Below are 16,394 nucleotides of genomic sequence, written 5' to 3' on the forward strand. Positions count from 1 at the left end.
CACCCTAAGAGATAATTTTATTTGCTTTTTAGGACTGCCATAACAAAGTGCCACAAACTGGGTAGCTTACCCAGCAGAAATTTAGTCATATCCTCATGATTCTGGAGGCTAAAAGTCCAAGTTCAAGGTGTTGACATGAGTTTCTTGTGAGATCTCTCTCCTTGACTTGTAGATGGTGTTTTCTGTCGACATCTTCAACTGGTTCTTCCTGCCATTCAGATTGGTGTGCTTGTGTTCTACTAATTGTGAAATATTTTGAACACATCTTGCTCTATACTTCTGTATTACATTGCCTCCCATGATCCAAAATGTCCTACCAAATGCCTTTGCCCTAGAAAATGCATTGAATCATTCAAGATAGACTGCAGTAACAGCCTTCACATCCAGCAAATTAATCTACAAAAGTCTTGCTCATGTTACATACCCAGCATGTGTCAACAAGGAGTCTCTGCTCATCCCGATCACTCAGCGGCCTAGCAGATGAAGCCTTCATCTTACTATGTGCTTGCAGAATGAAGAATGAGACTATGGCTTGTTAAATACTGCTGTCAGTGCTCCTTCAAGGAAGTGACATACACCATGCCCACTTACATTTCATTGGCCAGTTGTCTTCAAAGGGGACAGTGCTATACCTGTCATGTGTCTGGAAGAAAGAAAGTAGAAACGTTTGGTGATGAGCATTAAGACTTCACCACATGCCTAGCACCTTGTGACAAGACAGAAGAACCCGAGAACTCTAAATGTTTTGCAATTATGTTTCTGACACAGTGGATTTATAATAATAATAATAATAATAAAGCAATTCCAATAACATTAATTGTATTTTTGAAAAACGTGAATTCCCCAGTTGAAATGTGTACATGCCACACATAAATTATCTCATCAAATAATTACAAAACCACTTTGAGATGAATATTCTGATTCCCATTTTACAGACAACAAAACTGAGCTATGAGAAATTCAGTAACTTCCATGAGGACTCAAATAAATGGTACAGCTAAGCTTTGGACCCCCGTTTACCTGACTCCCTTCTAACTTGAAAACACATATTCTCATTTGTTTGTTCATTCAACATTTATTTAATGAGAATTAACTATGTGTCCAACACTGTTAGGAAGTTGCCAGTAGTGCAGTAAGCAAGAATGAAAAGGTTTCTCCTGCATGAAGCTTAAATTCTAAAGGAAAGAGTACGAGATCTGGAATAAAAACCAAGTAAACAAATATGTAAACAAGGGAGTTTCAGACATCAATAAGTACTATAATGAAAATAACATGGGGTTATACAGTCAAGCGGCTATTTCAAGGAGGTACTATTTGTCCTCAGACCTGGATGTTAAGGAGCTGTCCATGTGAATGCTTGAGAGAAAAGTCATTTGGACAAAAAGAAGAGTTAGTTCCAAGGCCCCAAGTTTGGGACAAGCTTGGTGCATTTAACAAACAAAAGGATCTCTCATGTAGTTACAAATGTCGGCTGAGGCTATAGTCACATGAAGGCACCACTCAACTGGAATGTCCAAGGTGGTTCGGGCATATGGTTGGCAATTGATGGTAGCTGTTGTCTAGGAGCTTTACTGAAGATCCCTCTAAACACCTTCTCTCTACTTGTGGCCTCTCCGGGTGGCATGGACTTCTCACAGCAGGGTGGCTTGCTTCCAAGAGATGTCTAAGACCAAACATCCCAGGAGGCGGAAAGCCAAAACTAGCCTGAAATTGGCACAGAATCTCTCCTACATTATTCTAGTGGTCAAAGCAATCATAAGACATGCTCAGATTCAAAGGAGTTATACTGGGTTGGAAATGTCCTCTAAAATTTATATCTGCCCAGAATATCAGGATATGGCTTTATTTAATAGGTTCTTTGCAGGTATAATTAGTTAAGATGAGGTCATATCGGATTGGGGTGGGCCCAGGTCCAATGACTGGTATTCTTACAAGAGGAGATATACAGACACAGAGGGATATAGGGAAGAAAGCCATGTAATGATGGAGGTAGAGTTCAGAATGATGTAACTGCAAGTCGAGGAACACCAAGGATTGCCAGCAACCACCACCCCTGGAGAAAAGCATGGGACAGATCCTCACTTAGATCTCCCAGATGGAAGCGACTCTGCTGATACCTTGACCTTGATCTTGACCTCCAGAACTATGAAAGCATAAATTTCCATTGTTTTGAGCCTCCCAGTTTTCATGACAGCCCTAGGAAACTAATGCACAAGTGGAGAAATACCCCCACCTGAGTGTGTTAAGGTTGCATTACAGAAGAATAAAACTGATGGGAGATACTGGTGCCATCTTTGGGAAAGACAATTTGCTACAACTGTTTATATATAAAAGCAATAATAGCCTCAGTCATTGCCAGCGTGGTTTCCTTTTTCTTTGGGAATTCATATGTTCTATTTCTGTTCATGACTGTGTGTATGTGTTCCTTGTGATAAGTCTCCCAAAATCTTCTTTGGGAAGTGCTGGAACATGAGCAAACCAACAACATTTTCCCCTGGGTTAGTACTACAGCTTACACCTCAACCTGCAAGTTTCATGATTTTTTCTGCCAGACTGAATTTGAAACTTTCTCAGCAGGATGTAAACATTGAACTCAAGCTTTGACAATTTCTGAGCTCCTGCTGTGGCTGAGATCAAGGAATCATAATTAATCATGAAGGTGTTGGTGGTTGCTGCTGTTCCTCTCCATGCTCCTTCCCACAAAGCATTAGGGCCAATCTAGCCCAAACCTACCAGGAGACCATAGGAATTGAGTAGATGTGACAGCTAACTCAGGGTCTGAAAAGATGGAGTCTGTCCCAGTCATAGGAAAGAGAGACTTGGATAAGTGTCCTAATCCTTCTGAACATGCCTCAGGAAGCTGTTCTCCAGCTGTTTACTAAGATAGGAGATTTAAGGCATGAAGCCTAAAGACCACTGAATTGCTGGCATGTCATTGTCAAGTAAGAGAGTGGATCAGTGCATGTGGACAGCCTTTGAAATGTAACAGATACAAGAGAGTAGAGATCATCATGGATGGTTAGAATTGCACCATGATGGTGTTTTAATCAAAGTTTTACCAGATCCTTCAACCACATCCCTATGGAGATTATGTAGCTTGGCCTGAATTTCTCCCCTGACAGGGAGCTTACTACAATATGAACATGTTAAGGATCTAGCCATCAATGCTGAGGAAACTTGCTATCTGTCCAGACCATTTATTAGCAAAATATCATGACTTTGCCGTGTATGAGTGTAAGAATTAAACCTGAATGGTATGTTTAAACCATGGTAAGTATAAACATGCCTGGTAAGAAACACAAGTTGATAAAGGAAATCTTAAATTAGTCCAAGGTAATTGAACTCTGTGGTTTCCTGGTTTTCTCCTCCTGACCTAAAACTAAAAAGAAATATAAATCCTGCTAAAGTTGACTTTACTGGGGAAAAAAAGAATATTTAAGGAAATTAACTTTTATGAGGTCATGTCATAATGAGAATTACCCCCATGAAAGAAACCTCCAACTAATACGTTAAATCTAAAAGAACTGTAAGTATATTTTAAATGAGCAAGGTAATAAGAAATAGAAATACTGTAACTGGCAAAAGGGTCTGGCTGCTCACCACTTGTGGAAAAAAGTCAAAAATAATAACTAGTTGTGAAAAGAGGGAGTGAGATTTCATTATCCGTGCTAGCAGGGGAAGAGCAGAAAGCAATTCCACTCTTCAGGCAGGCGTGGGTTCCATCCTTAAAGTAACTTTTTGTTGTAGAGAGAAATCCAGAGGTGACTGGCCCCCATCAGGATCCAACTCCTGAAGGTTCTAAGGAAATACATGACCAGATGAGACAGCATGGTCCATGTTTAACAAGCAGTTAGGTAAATAAATGTGCATAAGGCATGGAAGTATAGTTTGGTAAAGGAAAGAGAGTGGAGATTCACAGTACATTCTGAGGCTGTATTTTAAGATGAAAGGTAATATATATGCAGTTTATCTTAAAGTTACATCTTGAGACTGGGATGGGGAAGAGGAAAGGGGACAGAAGAAAAAAGTTTTAAATGCAGTTTGAGACTCAGCTGCTAAGCTGCTGGTTACAATAATAATACCTTGGAAACAAAAAAAAGCTGTTTAGAGTTTTTAAAGGAACAACAAATATAACTTCAATTAATTAAAAACTCAGTGCTTAGGTTGAAATCAAATTAGCAGCTAAGGAGAGGATGAGTAAACCAGGAAAATTAGCCAGAATGCCACAAAAAGATAGAAAATATAAAATAGAAGTTAGAGACATAGAGGATAAAATGAGAATGTGTGGAATATATCTTGAACCTGTAAGTGGCTAGCCAGAGAACCTAAAAACTTGACACAATTGCAAAGAAGAAGTAATATATCTATAATCATAGAGTGTGATTTGACAATATCTCTTCTAGGAACTGATATATTGAATATATGAAATATTAGTGGGATTTAGAACATGTAAATCCCATGAGCAAACTTGAGCTAATGGACAAATAGAGAAATTTACCACCAAAGAAAATGAATTTGCTTTCTGGCTCATGTGAAATTATTGTAAACATTGACCACAGAATGGCCCTTAAGTAAAATCTTAGCAAGACCAAACAATAAATATTTTACAGTGCCATAAAATTAGAAATCAGTAGCAAGAATACAAAGCCACACTCACTTGGCAACTGAAAATACACATCTTTATAATTCATGGTTTAAAGAAAAACTTACAGTGGAATTAGAAAACATTTAGCCTCATATAACAATGAAAGCAGTACATACAGAAGCTTTTTGACATTTTCTGAAGTTCCTGGAAAATTTATAGCCTTAAATTCATATATTGAGAAATAGGGAACACTGAAAATAATTTAGGAAGTGGTTACATTTAAGAAGATCAAAGAGAAATAACAGATTAAATCTGAAGGGAATAGAATGGAATAATAAAACTAAGAGTAAAAATTACTAAAATAGAAAAAATAAGATCAAATCAAATCAAAGTTATCTTCAAAACACTAATAAATTAAAACTTTGGCATAATTAATCACATAAAGGAGAGAGTGCGAAAATTAACCATATTAGGAATGTAAAAAAGAAAAAAAAACTCAACAGACCTGCATATTTTATAAACCATAATAGAATATTATGCTAATCATTACTATTTCTCTGTTGATGCTGGCATTTAGGGGGATGGGCACATACCTAGTGAAATTGCTGCATCAAAGAGTATATACACAGTCTACTTAAATACATATTGCCAACTTCTTTGCAAAGTAATTAGTGTAATTTATAGTCCTACCAGGAAGATAGTGCCCAGTTACATATAGGCTGGCCAGCCTTTATTATCAAGAGATTTTTGTTGCTGTAGTTTGAAACCAAATGAGTGTGAAATGGTATATCACAGTGGTTTTAATTGCACTTTCCTGATTATTAAACTGATGATATTTCCATATGTTTCCTTCGTGAATTACTTTTTCACACCTCTTGCACCATTTACTATTATATTCTTTGTGTTTTCTTTTAGATTTGAAGAATCCCATTATAAACTCTAGCATTAATCTTAGTTAAATGCATAGCAAATTTCTCCTGATGTGGGAGAATATATATTTGCAAGTCTCCTTATGAACATATGTTTTCAATTCTAGGGAGCCAGATGCTTAACAGTGAAAAGCCTAATCATAGTGGAGAAGTGAATTCGATTTTATGAGAAACTGCCAAACCTTTATTTGTAATGGTTGTATAAGATTTACATTACCACCAACAATGTGTGAGAGTTGCTCTACATCCTCACCGGCATTTGCTTTTTTTTTTTTTTTTTTTTTTTTTTAAAGGCAATCAGTTATTTAATTAGATTATTAGGACATTTAAAACACCAATTTGTGAGGATAAATTCCATTTGTCAGGGCAAACACAGATCGCAGGTAGCCCTGGAGCTGAGGAATAGCTTTAATTTTTGGTAGAACTTGTGAGTCCACAGCTTTCTGATCAATCTTGCGCTGCTCTGTTATCTCGTATTTCTCTTTTTCTGTGTCGAAGATCTCACCTTCCTGGTGTCTGGGCTTCCGCAGCTGCTTCTTCTTAAAATAAGCATCAGTAAGATGTTTTGGGATTTTTACATTGCTGATATCAATTTTGGTTGAGGTGGCAATGACAAATTTCTGGTGCGTTCTTCGCAGAGGAACTCGATTGAGGACCAGAGGTCCAGTCACAAGTAACAAGCCACTAGCCAGCTGCTTCAGGAAAACCACCCTCTTGCCCCTGTGGCGACCAGTGAGGATGATCAGAATGGTACCGGGGGTAATGCTGGCTCGCAGTTTTCTCACGTGCTGACTAAAGGGTTTTTTGCCGTGGCTCAACAGCTTTCGAGGCACATCTTCAGTAGGATAATACCTAGGCATTTTGCGAAGTTTAACCACCCGGGTGCCGCTGTTTTTGTCACCACCAACTGGTTTTGTAACAGTTGCAAGAACCTTCTCTTTCTTTTTCTTTTCAACCTTGGATTTAGCCGCTGAGTACTTCCTCTTGTACAAGGCTTTTCTGGAATACATGGCAGATCGGGAATACCTGCCAATTCCTCTGACAAGAACAGGATTGCGGCTGCAATGGGGCTTCCCCTTCTTGGGCTTTTTTTTAGCCTTGAGGCTAGCCTTTTTCACTTTGCTACCAGCATCAGCCTTCTTGGCTTCAGGTTTCTTCTCTTTAGTATCCGGCTTCTCAACTTTTTCACCGGCCATCTTGCAAGATGGGAAAGAGCGGCATTTGCTTTTGTCTGTCCTTTTTCCTTTGGTTATTCTAGTGGGTATTAGATACAATAGTATCTCTTGTGGTTTAATTTAAATTCCATTGAAGACTAACAACATTGACATATTTCCCATTAATCTAAGTCATTTTTAATCTTTGCTCATTTTTATTGGATATTTGTCTTATTGATTTGAAAGAATTATATTTATGCTAATATTCTGGTTATGAGCCCTCTGTCATGTTCTCCCAAACACTTGTATCACTGCCTCCTTTGAACTGACTTGGCACCTTGGCCAAAAATCAACTGACCACATGCATGTGGGTATATCTCCAGACTCCTATATTCCATTTATCTATTTGTCTCTCCTTGTGCCTGTAATACTGTATCTTGATAATGGTAAGTTTTGAAATCAAGTTTTATAAGTCCTCCAAATTTTTCCTGGGTTTTCAATATTGCTCTGCTTTTTAAAAATTCTTGTATTTTCATTTACACTTTGCAATAAACTTGTTAGTGGGTTTTGATTGATATTGCACTGAACTTCTGGATCAATTTGGGGAGACTGGACATTCTTATATATGGATCCCTCGGCCATCAGCTTTAAGAACGCTTTCTCATCCATTACTAACTCAACCTAGGTTCAGATGCTACTTGTTTTCTGCTCAGTCTGTGTCTGAGCCCCTTATGCTCTTTATTTTGTCATCCACTTAACCTCAGCTTTGCACCAATATTGTCTCTTGCTTTGGTGCCTTTTACCTCTCCTCTAATCACCAGTCCACAACTTACCTCCAAATTCAGGGCTTGTTTCATTCTTCCCAGAGGAATGCTGCTCTGACTATCTACTTAGTATTATAGTCTCTCTGGCTTGGTATCAAGGCACTCCCATTTCTGGCTTCCTTAAGATGTCTCAGAGGGGTTGCTTTGTATTCGTGGGTATAGTTGCATGGTCAGCCTTCTTTGTGTCTCTTGCCTCATCACTTAAACTCACTATTTTGTACTCCTGCTTCAGCTGTAGGGAGCTACTGTTAGTTTCTTAAACTCATATGTTCTCTCTCACATCTTGACCTGAGTACATCCTGTTACTGCTACTTGAAACAATGTGATCCCTAGTCACACCCCATTACCTTAGAAGTCTCCTCTGATTCTTCAAGGCTGGTTGGGTCCCTTCTCTGTGCTCTGATAACAATAGTTTGCAATCCCTCATTGCAGCACTTAGCTCATGATGCTCTTTGGAAGCAGAGACTGAGTCTTTTCCACTATTGAATTTCCAGCATTCATCACAGAGCCTGGCACATACAAAGCCCTCCGTCATATGTATTAAGTGAATGGATAAATGAAAAAAAAGTTTTATATATATATATATGGATCCTGTGGCCATCAGCTTTAAGAACTCTTTCTCATCCATTACTAATGTGTGTGTGTGTGTATTAAAAATAAAATAAAAAAAAGAAAGTACAAAAAACAGAAAAAAAGAAAGTACAGAAACAGAAAAAAATAAATAAAATAACGTTTTAAAAATAAAAATGAATGGTAAGTAAACTCTCAGTATGTTCATAGAATACTCTTAGCAGATGGGTACCCTGACTCACTAATGACCTCAGGGCGGTTACGTACCTGTGGTGGAGAGAGGTGACTCATTCTGCTCCCAGCACTTGTTAAAAATATCCCTTAACCTGACTCAATTTATATGTACCTATCAATCTTCTAGTCTTAATGCACTTCCCCGAGTATATTTCTTAAACTAGAATAGAAGTGTGTGGCTGACTGATACATTCTCAGTCTAGATAGATTGCACACTGTAAGTGAGTATGTTGGCTCTGTACTTTTAAAAGTGATTTTACATAATTTTGGTTGACATGGACACAATGTCAGCACTCCTGCTGGGAACTAACAGAACTAAGTTTTTCTTTTTCTTTTTTTTCCCATATGTATGTTTTCCAAGGAGGGCAATTTTTATTTATGTTTTTCTCACAAGGCCTTGCTGGTGCTCAGTCAACATAGTTGACTTGAGCAATTAATGAAGCTAAGAACTAAACTCTACGGAGATGCCATTTCTGGCAATCATGTATTTGATTGCTGTCACCAATGATTAGTTTTACCTATTCTAGAACATCAAATATTCATTGGAATGATATACTTTGTAGTCTTTAGTGTCAGGCATTTTTTCTATAAGTGTAAAGCCTGTGAGATTCATCCATTTTATGTATATCAGTAATTTTTTCCTTTGATTGCTGAGTAGTATTTCACTTCAGAAATATACAAACATTTCTTTATCCATTCATTTGTTGTTGGTTAGGTTGTTTCCAGTTTTAGGTTTTCCTGAATAGACCTATGAGCATTCATGTGCTAATATTTTCTATGGGTGTATGTTCTCATTTCTCTTGGATAAATATTTAGAAATGAGTGTTGAGTCATGCATCGACAGTTTTGAGGTCACCTTTTTTTTATTCTGAAAGTAGTAAAATCAGCCAAGCACTTCATTGGAGTTAGCGACTATATATGGAACCCACTCTCCATAAAAGTCCTGAAACCCACTCCAGGCAAAAGTGTAGGTATCATCATTCCAATAGTAAATAATATGGTCATTTCACTTTGTGTGGTGGTTTATAGTTTTTAAAGTCTTTTCATATTCATTGTCTAGTTCAATTACTGTCACAAATTCTAAAAAGCTAAGGCAAAGATGACAATCCCCATTGTGTAGATGAGAAAACTGAGTCCCAAAGAGGCTAAGCAACTACTTAGAAGAGAGCTGGAACATGAATCCAACCCTCTGACTCATCATTCTGTACTCCCTGAACTCCATTATTCAGCCCCATTGTATCCAAAATTTAGCTTGTGTGGATCAAAGTGGAAGAGAGTCTCTGGAATAAGCACTTTGCAGGACAACCTACGACCCTTTTAACATGAGCACCAGATTTGCTTTTAGGGGTCTTCAAAGAATAGATGTATACTAGTTTCTGTAAACAATTAGAAATCCACTATGCCAGGTGTCATCATCTTGACCTGCCACAGCTAAGTATCTTTAATGGCATAAATCATCATGTCTAAAATCTGATCAATTTATGAAATAATTAGAAGAAAGGATGTTGAAGTGATGGAGCTCTTAGTGATCACCAGGATGCTTCTAATCATGAAACATATTACAGAGGGGGAGGGGAGGTTGATAGCAACAACAACTTGAACAGTAGCAAAAACAGTAGCCCCTACCCTCAAAATGCCCCACCAAGTCTTCATGCAAGGAGAATTCAAAAAGGTTGTGGGAAAATTAAAAGATAAAAATAAATGTATATTTTATTTATCAGCATAAGCTCCATCAAGTTCAAGAAACTTTTGTAAGTATCTTGAAACTAGACAAGACAGAAAATTGAGGATCCTGGAAATTTAACTATGTCAATGCCATTTTATCTCATTATTAACTAAAGAAAACTGAGGCCAGGCGCGGTGGCTCAAGCCTGTAATCCCAGCACTTTGGGAGGCCGAGACGGGTGGATCACGAGGTCGAGAGGTTGATACCATCCTGGTCAACATGGTGAAACCCCATCTCTACTAAAAATACAAAAAATTAGCTGGGCATGGTGGCACATGCCTGTAATCCCAGCTACTCAGGAGGCTGAGGCAGGAGAATTGCCTGAACCCAGGAGGCGGAGGTTGCGGTGAGCAGAGATCACGCCATTGCACTCCAGCCTGGGTAACAAGAGCGAAACTCCATCTCAAAAATAAAAGCAAAAGAAAACTGAATACCCTTTAAAGTTGTTTTTAACATTAAGAAACAAAAAGAAGTCAGTAGGAGCCAAATCAGGACTGCAAGGTGGATGTCTAATGATTTCTCATTGAAACACTTGCAAAATAGCCCTTGTTTGATGAGAGGAATGAGCAAGAGCACTGTTGTGGTAGAGAAGGACTCTCTGATGGAGCTTTCCTGGGTGTTTTTCTGCTAGAGTTTTTGCTTTTTCAAAACACTCCATAGTAAGCAGATATGATCACTCTTTGGTCTTTCAAAAAGTCAACAGGCAATATGGCTTCAGCATCCCAAAAACTGTTGCCTAGATATTTCCTCTCGATTGGTCTGCTTTTGCTCTGACTGGACCAATTCTACTTGGTAGCCATTACTTTGATTGTGCTTTGTCTTCAGGATTGTACTGGTGAAGCCATGTTTCATCTCCTTACAGTTTAAAAAAAGCCTCAGGATCTTGATCCTATTTAAAACATCTTTTGAAAGTTCTGCTCTTGGCTGGGCATGGTGGCTCATGCCTGTAATCGCAGTACTTTGGGAGGCCAAGGCGCATAGATCACCTTAGGTCAGGAGATTGAGACCAGCCTGGCCAACATGATGAAACCCTGTCTCCACTAAAAGTACAAAAATTAGCGGGGTATGGTGGTGCATGCCTGTAGTCCCAGCTACTTGGGAGGCCTAGGCAGGAGAGTCACTTGAACCCAAAAGGTAGAGGTTGCAGTGGGCCATGATTTTGGGCAACAGAGCAAGACTCTACTCAAAAAAAATTTAAAAGAAAGAAAGCTCTACTCTTGTCTGCAGCTGATCTCATCTGTGCAACAATTTTGACACCCATAAATTGGAAAGTTTGCTCAGCTGTAATTTTGCCATCAAAATTGTGTAAGCTGAACAAGTTGAAATGTCTATGTTATTGGCTGTTGTTTCTGCTGTTACTCATCAGTCCTCTTCAATTAGGGCCCCAACAAAATGAATTTTTTCCTTGCAAATTGATGTGGATGTTCTGCCACTGCAGGCTTCATCTTCAACATAGTCTCATTTCTTAAATTATACACCTGTAAACTGCTCATTTCTTTGGAGCATTGTACCCATAAACTTTTCGTGAATCATGAATGATTTCACCATTCTTCCACCCAAGCTTTACTATAAATTTAATGTTTGTTCTTGCTTCCGTTCTAGTGGAATTCATGTTGATTTGATAGGAGTTCTTTTCGAACTGATGTTCGTTCGTTCGTTCTTCCTTTCTTCTTTTTTTTTTTCTCTCTCTGTCTCTCTCTGTCTTTCAAAGTTTCACTCTTGTTGCCCAGGCTGGAGTGCAGTGGTGTGATCTCGGCTCACTGCAACCTCTACCTCCCAGACTCAAGTGATTCTCCTTCCTCAGCCTCTCAAGTAGCTGGGATATACAGGTATGCACCACTAATGCCCAGCTAATCTTTTATTTTTAGTAGAGATGGGATTCTAACTTGTATGACAGGTTGGTTTCAAACTCCTGACCTCAAGTAATCTACCCGCCTTGGCCCTGCAAAGTGCTGGGATTACAGGTGTGAGCCACCATGCCCAGCCTGGGTCTTAAAGAGATATTTGTACACCCACGTTAGTAGCAGCATTATTCACAATAGTTGAAAGGTAGAAGCAATCTAAATGTTTGCTGATGAATGAATGAATGGATAAACAAAATGCGGCATACGGTATACATATAATGAAATAATCTGTATTAAAAAGAAAGGAAATTCCAACACATGCTACAATATGGGTGGGTGTCGGGGACGTTATACTAAGTGAAATAAGCCAGTCACAAAAGGATAAATACCATATGATAGCACTTATGGGAAGTGTCTGTAGAAACAGAAAGAAGAAGGATGGTTACCAGTGACCGAAACAGGGAGTAGTTGTTCGGTGGATGTAGGCTTTCAGTTTTGCAAGATGAAAATGTTCTGGAGAACTATTGTACAATATGTGAATATACTTAGCACTACTAAACTGTATGTTTACAAATGGTTAGGATGGTAAATTTTTATGTTATGTGTATTTTACCACAATTAAAAGTTTTTTTAAAGTTGTTGGTTCCCTACTTCCTCCAACTTCAGCAATCTTTTCCCAGCATTTTTCTATGTGGAATTTAAACTCCCTGCTCTGAAGGTAATGAGATACAGATTTGTTGATTGAAGTAACATAGAATAAGTTGACTCATTTTTCTACATGATAGACTTTCAAGGATTTGGAGAAATTTACGTTTTGCCTAAGCTGAGTGCACAGGACATAGTTCCCAAACCATTTGGGTGTTGGTCTGGGCACCTACCACTTGCAGACTATGAGATTTTTTAACATCTCAAACGTGCTGAATAATTAAGTATCTGAAAATGTATTTTATTGAACTTGCAATTCATCGGCTTCTGCTGCTCAGGGAACTGTCAATCTTGAAACCTTGCAAATACTGCTGTAGCCATAGAAATGTACCATTTTAAAATAATATAGCAACATCTTTAGAAATCCAGTAAATTTCTTTCTTCAAGTCCTTCCACCAAATAATGCTTTTTAGGGTGATACGAGAATTTTATATTCAAGTATAGGAGAGTCTAAAACTGCAGAGACATAATTCAAAACATGTACAAATCACAATATTGCTGAAAACCCCACTATACTAGTCAAAACTTTAATGCGAATTTTACCAAATTCCTTAAGTAATGCTTTGGATATTATGTACTGTCCATGACTTAAAAAAGGTTTGGTGGCTCAACCCTCTAAACCCAGCACTTCAGGAGGCCAAGATGGGTGGATCACCTGAGGCCAGGAGTCCGAGATCAGCCTGGCCAACATGGCAAAACCCCATCTCTACCAAATTACAAAAATTAGCCAGGCTTGGTTGTGTGTGCCTGTAATCCCAGCTACTCAAGAGGCTGAGGCCAGAGAATAGCTTGAACCAGTGGAGGCTGCAGTGAGCTGAGATCATACCACTGCCCTCCAGCTTGGGTGCCAGAGTGAGACGCCATCTAAAAAGTAAATAATAAATTTTTAAAAGTGAAGACAAATTATTAAGCATGAATTTCCAGTACATATTTTACTTTACATTTGGATTAAAATACTGATATGCACAGTATGAATCAATTTCTCAAATATGTGTAATATATATATGACATAGAGTGGTCAACAACTTTTCATCACTGAAAGCCTGTGACACAAAAAAAGCCTTTAAAAAAAAAAAGGTAATTTTTGTAAGCCCTGAGAAGAATGGCACAAAATGTACTGGGATCTATGTCAACAGTGCACATAAATTTTCTCTAGCATTTTATTCACAGAGAATAATCAGTAGCCAACAATACGTCTCACAATCTTGATCTAAGGTTGAAAGACACTGAAAATTTTTACTATGATAGAATTGCAGCGTGTGTGTGTGTGTGTGTGTGTGTATGTGTGTATGTATGTATGTATGTATCTTTTCAGTGTGATTTATTGAGAAAAGTTCAGTGAATATAAAACTCTACTTTTAAAATACTGGCACACTGGTTCATTTTTAAAAAATGTTCTTTAAAAAACGGATAAAAAGAAAACTTTTCTTTGTGATTTAATTCTATTACTTAGAATGAATTGATACATTTCAAAATTGTAGTCATCTAGAATAAACTGAATCTGTCATTTCAGAGCTTAAGGGTTTTAATGTATAATATTCAGGACACAATATTAGAATGTCTTAGGAAGACCAGGCTGTGAAGAAATTCATCAGTCATTACAGCTTATAATTTTCTTCCTTTGTCAGTGAAAGAAACTCATGATCTGTTATTGATGATGTTTGAAAAATCGTATCCAAATGCTGCCACAGATCATGTAAAAATATTTTGCAGAGACACATTCAATCAAAGAATTGATTAATATTTATTTTTCAAGTTGAAAGATTAGCTGAAAGCCAAAACTTTGCATATGCTTTGTTTATGTCTAATAAAATATGGGCAATAATCTTCAGTGAAAAATCTGTTCTTTCTGAGTCAGTGTTTTATTTGAATATCAGTAATTATCTAAATGTTCTTAAAAGTGTGAAGTGGAATCTTCCAATATTGATACGATAAAGAACAAGGAAATGCAATGATTATGGAACCTGGACATAGGTCTCAAGCCAAGCTGTTCATTATCAAGCTAGACATAGATAACCTGATGGGTCCCTTGCATTCAACTGATGCCCGTGAACTGGTCTGGAAATGCTGAGGTACTGAGAAACACTGTGTTAGAAATCTGACTAGGTTTCTCTTTCTTCTGAAAGCTTTCGACTCTGAACCTGGGAATTACCCTGAATCACAGACTCTTGACAAATTTAACAGCATTTAACTCATTTTTGCCATTTCCTTTTGCCAAGATTGGAACCTCATAACAGGTTTGACACTGAATTAATCTCATTTCTTCTTTTTTCAAGTCTTTATAAGAGCAGATTTAGGTTCACAGTAGAATTGAGAGAGGAAGATACAGAGAGTTTCTGTACACCGCCTTCCCTGACACATGTAGACTTTCTATCAGCACACCCACCACAGTGGTCCATTGGTTACAATTAATGAACCAACATTAACATGTTATAATCACCCAAAGTGCATAGTTTACAGTTCTTGGTGTTGTGCATTCTGTGGGTCTGGAAAATTGTATAATAACATGTATTCACCATTATAGTATCATACAGAGTATTTCCACTGCTCTAAAATTCCTCTGTGCAGTCAACTCCCAACGCTCCCTCCCCAACCCAACAACCACTGATCTTTATACTGTCTACACAGTTTTGCGTTTTCCATAATGCCATATAGTTGGAATCATACAGTGTATAGGCTTGTCAGACTGACATCTTTCACTCAGTAATGTGCATTTAAGGTTCCTCCATCCCTTTTCATGGCTTGGTAGCTAATTCCTTTTCAGAGCTGAATAATATCCCATTATCAGGATGGACCACAGTTTATTCATTTACCTACTGAAGGAGATCATGGTTGCTTCCAAGTTTTGGCAATTTTGAATAAAACTGTTATAATCATCCACATGCAGGTTTTCGTGTGGACATGAGTTTTCAACTCCCTTGGGTAAATACAAAGGAGTGTAATTGCTGGGTCATCTGGTAAGAGTGTATTTAGTTTTATAAGAAGCTATCAAACTGTCAAATCAAAGTGGCTGTACCATTTTGCATTCCAACAGCAATAAATGAGAGTTCCTGTTACATCTCATCCTTGCCAATGTTCCAGATTTTGGCCATTCCAATAGCTGTGTAGTGGCATCTCACTGTTGTTTTAATTTGCATTTCTCTGATGACATGTGATGTAGAGCATCTTTTTAGATGTTTATTTACCATCTGCATATCTTTGATGAGATGTCTGTTAAGGTCTTCGGTACATTTACTAAGCTAGTTGCTTTTTTTCTTATTGCTGAGTTTTAAGTATTCTTTTTATACGTTGGTTAGCCATTTCTTATCAGATACATCTTTTGCAAATATATTCTCCCAGTCTGTGGCTTGTCTTCTCATTCTCTGGATATTGTCTTTCACAGAGCAAAAGTTTTCCATTTTAATGAAGTCTAGCCTATTAGTTCTTTCTTCCATAGATTGTGCCTTTAGTGTTGTATCTAAAAGTCTTTACTATACCGAAGATCATCTAGGTTTTCTTCTATGTTATTTTCTGGGACTTCCATAGTTTTGTGTTTTACATTTAGTTCTTTGATCCACTTTGAGTTAATTTTTGTGAGGGTATAAAGTCTATCTCTAGATGTATTTTTTTGCAAGTGGGTGTCCAGCTGTTTCAGTACCATCTATTGAAAAGACTATTTTTTGGCTCCATTGTATTGTCTTTGCTCCTTTGGCAAAGATCAGCTGACTATATTTATGTGGATTTATTTCTGGGCTCTCTATTCTGTTCCATTGATATAATTTTTTAGCAATACCACAGTGTCTTGATTACTATCACTTTATAATAAGTCTTGAAGTCAGATAGT

General features: G+C 37.7%; 1 long non-coding RNA gene and 1 pseudogene across 1 annotated transcript in view; one reads left to right on the top strand and one right to left on the bottom strand.

The window, feature by feature from the left end:
• LOC108588990 (uncharacterized) overlaps positions 1-16,394 on the top strand; it is a 90,909-nt gene that overhangs the window by 36,468 nt on the left and 38,047 nt on the right. The gene's annotated exons all lie outside the window — the stretch shown is intronic.
• Positions 5,812-6,730, bottom strand: LOC100387534 (ribosomal protein L6 pseudogene; annotated as a pseudogene).

This window comes from Callithrix jacchus, chromosome 1, assembly GCF_049354715.1.
Source record: "Callithrix jacchus isolate 240 chromosome 1, calJac240_pri, whole genome shotgun sequence".
Lineage (NCBI taxonomy): Eukaryota > Metazoa > Chordata > Mammalia > Primates > Cebidae > Callithrix > Callithrix jacchus.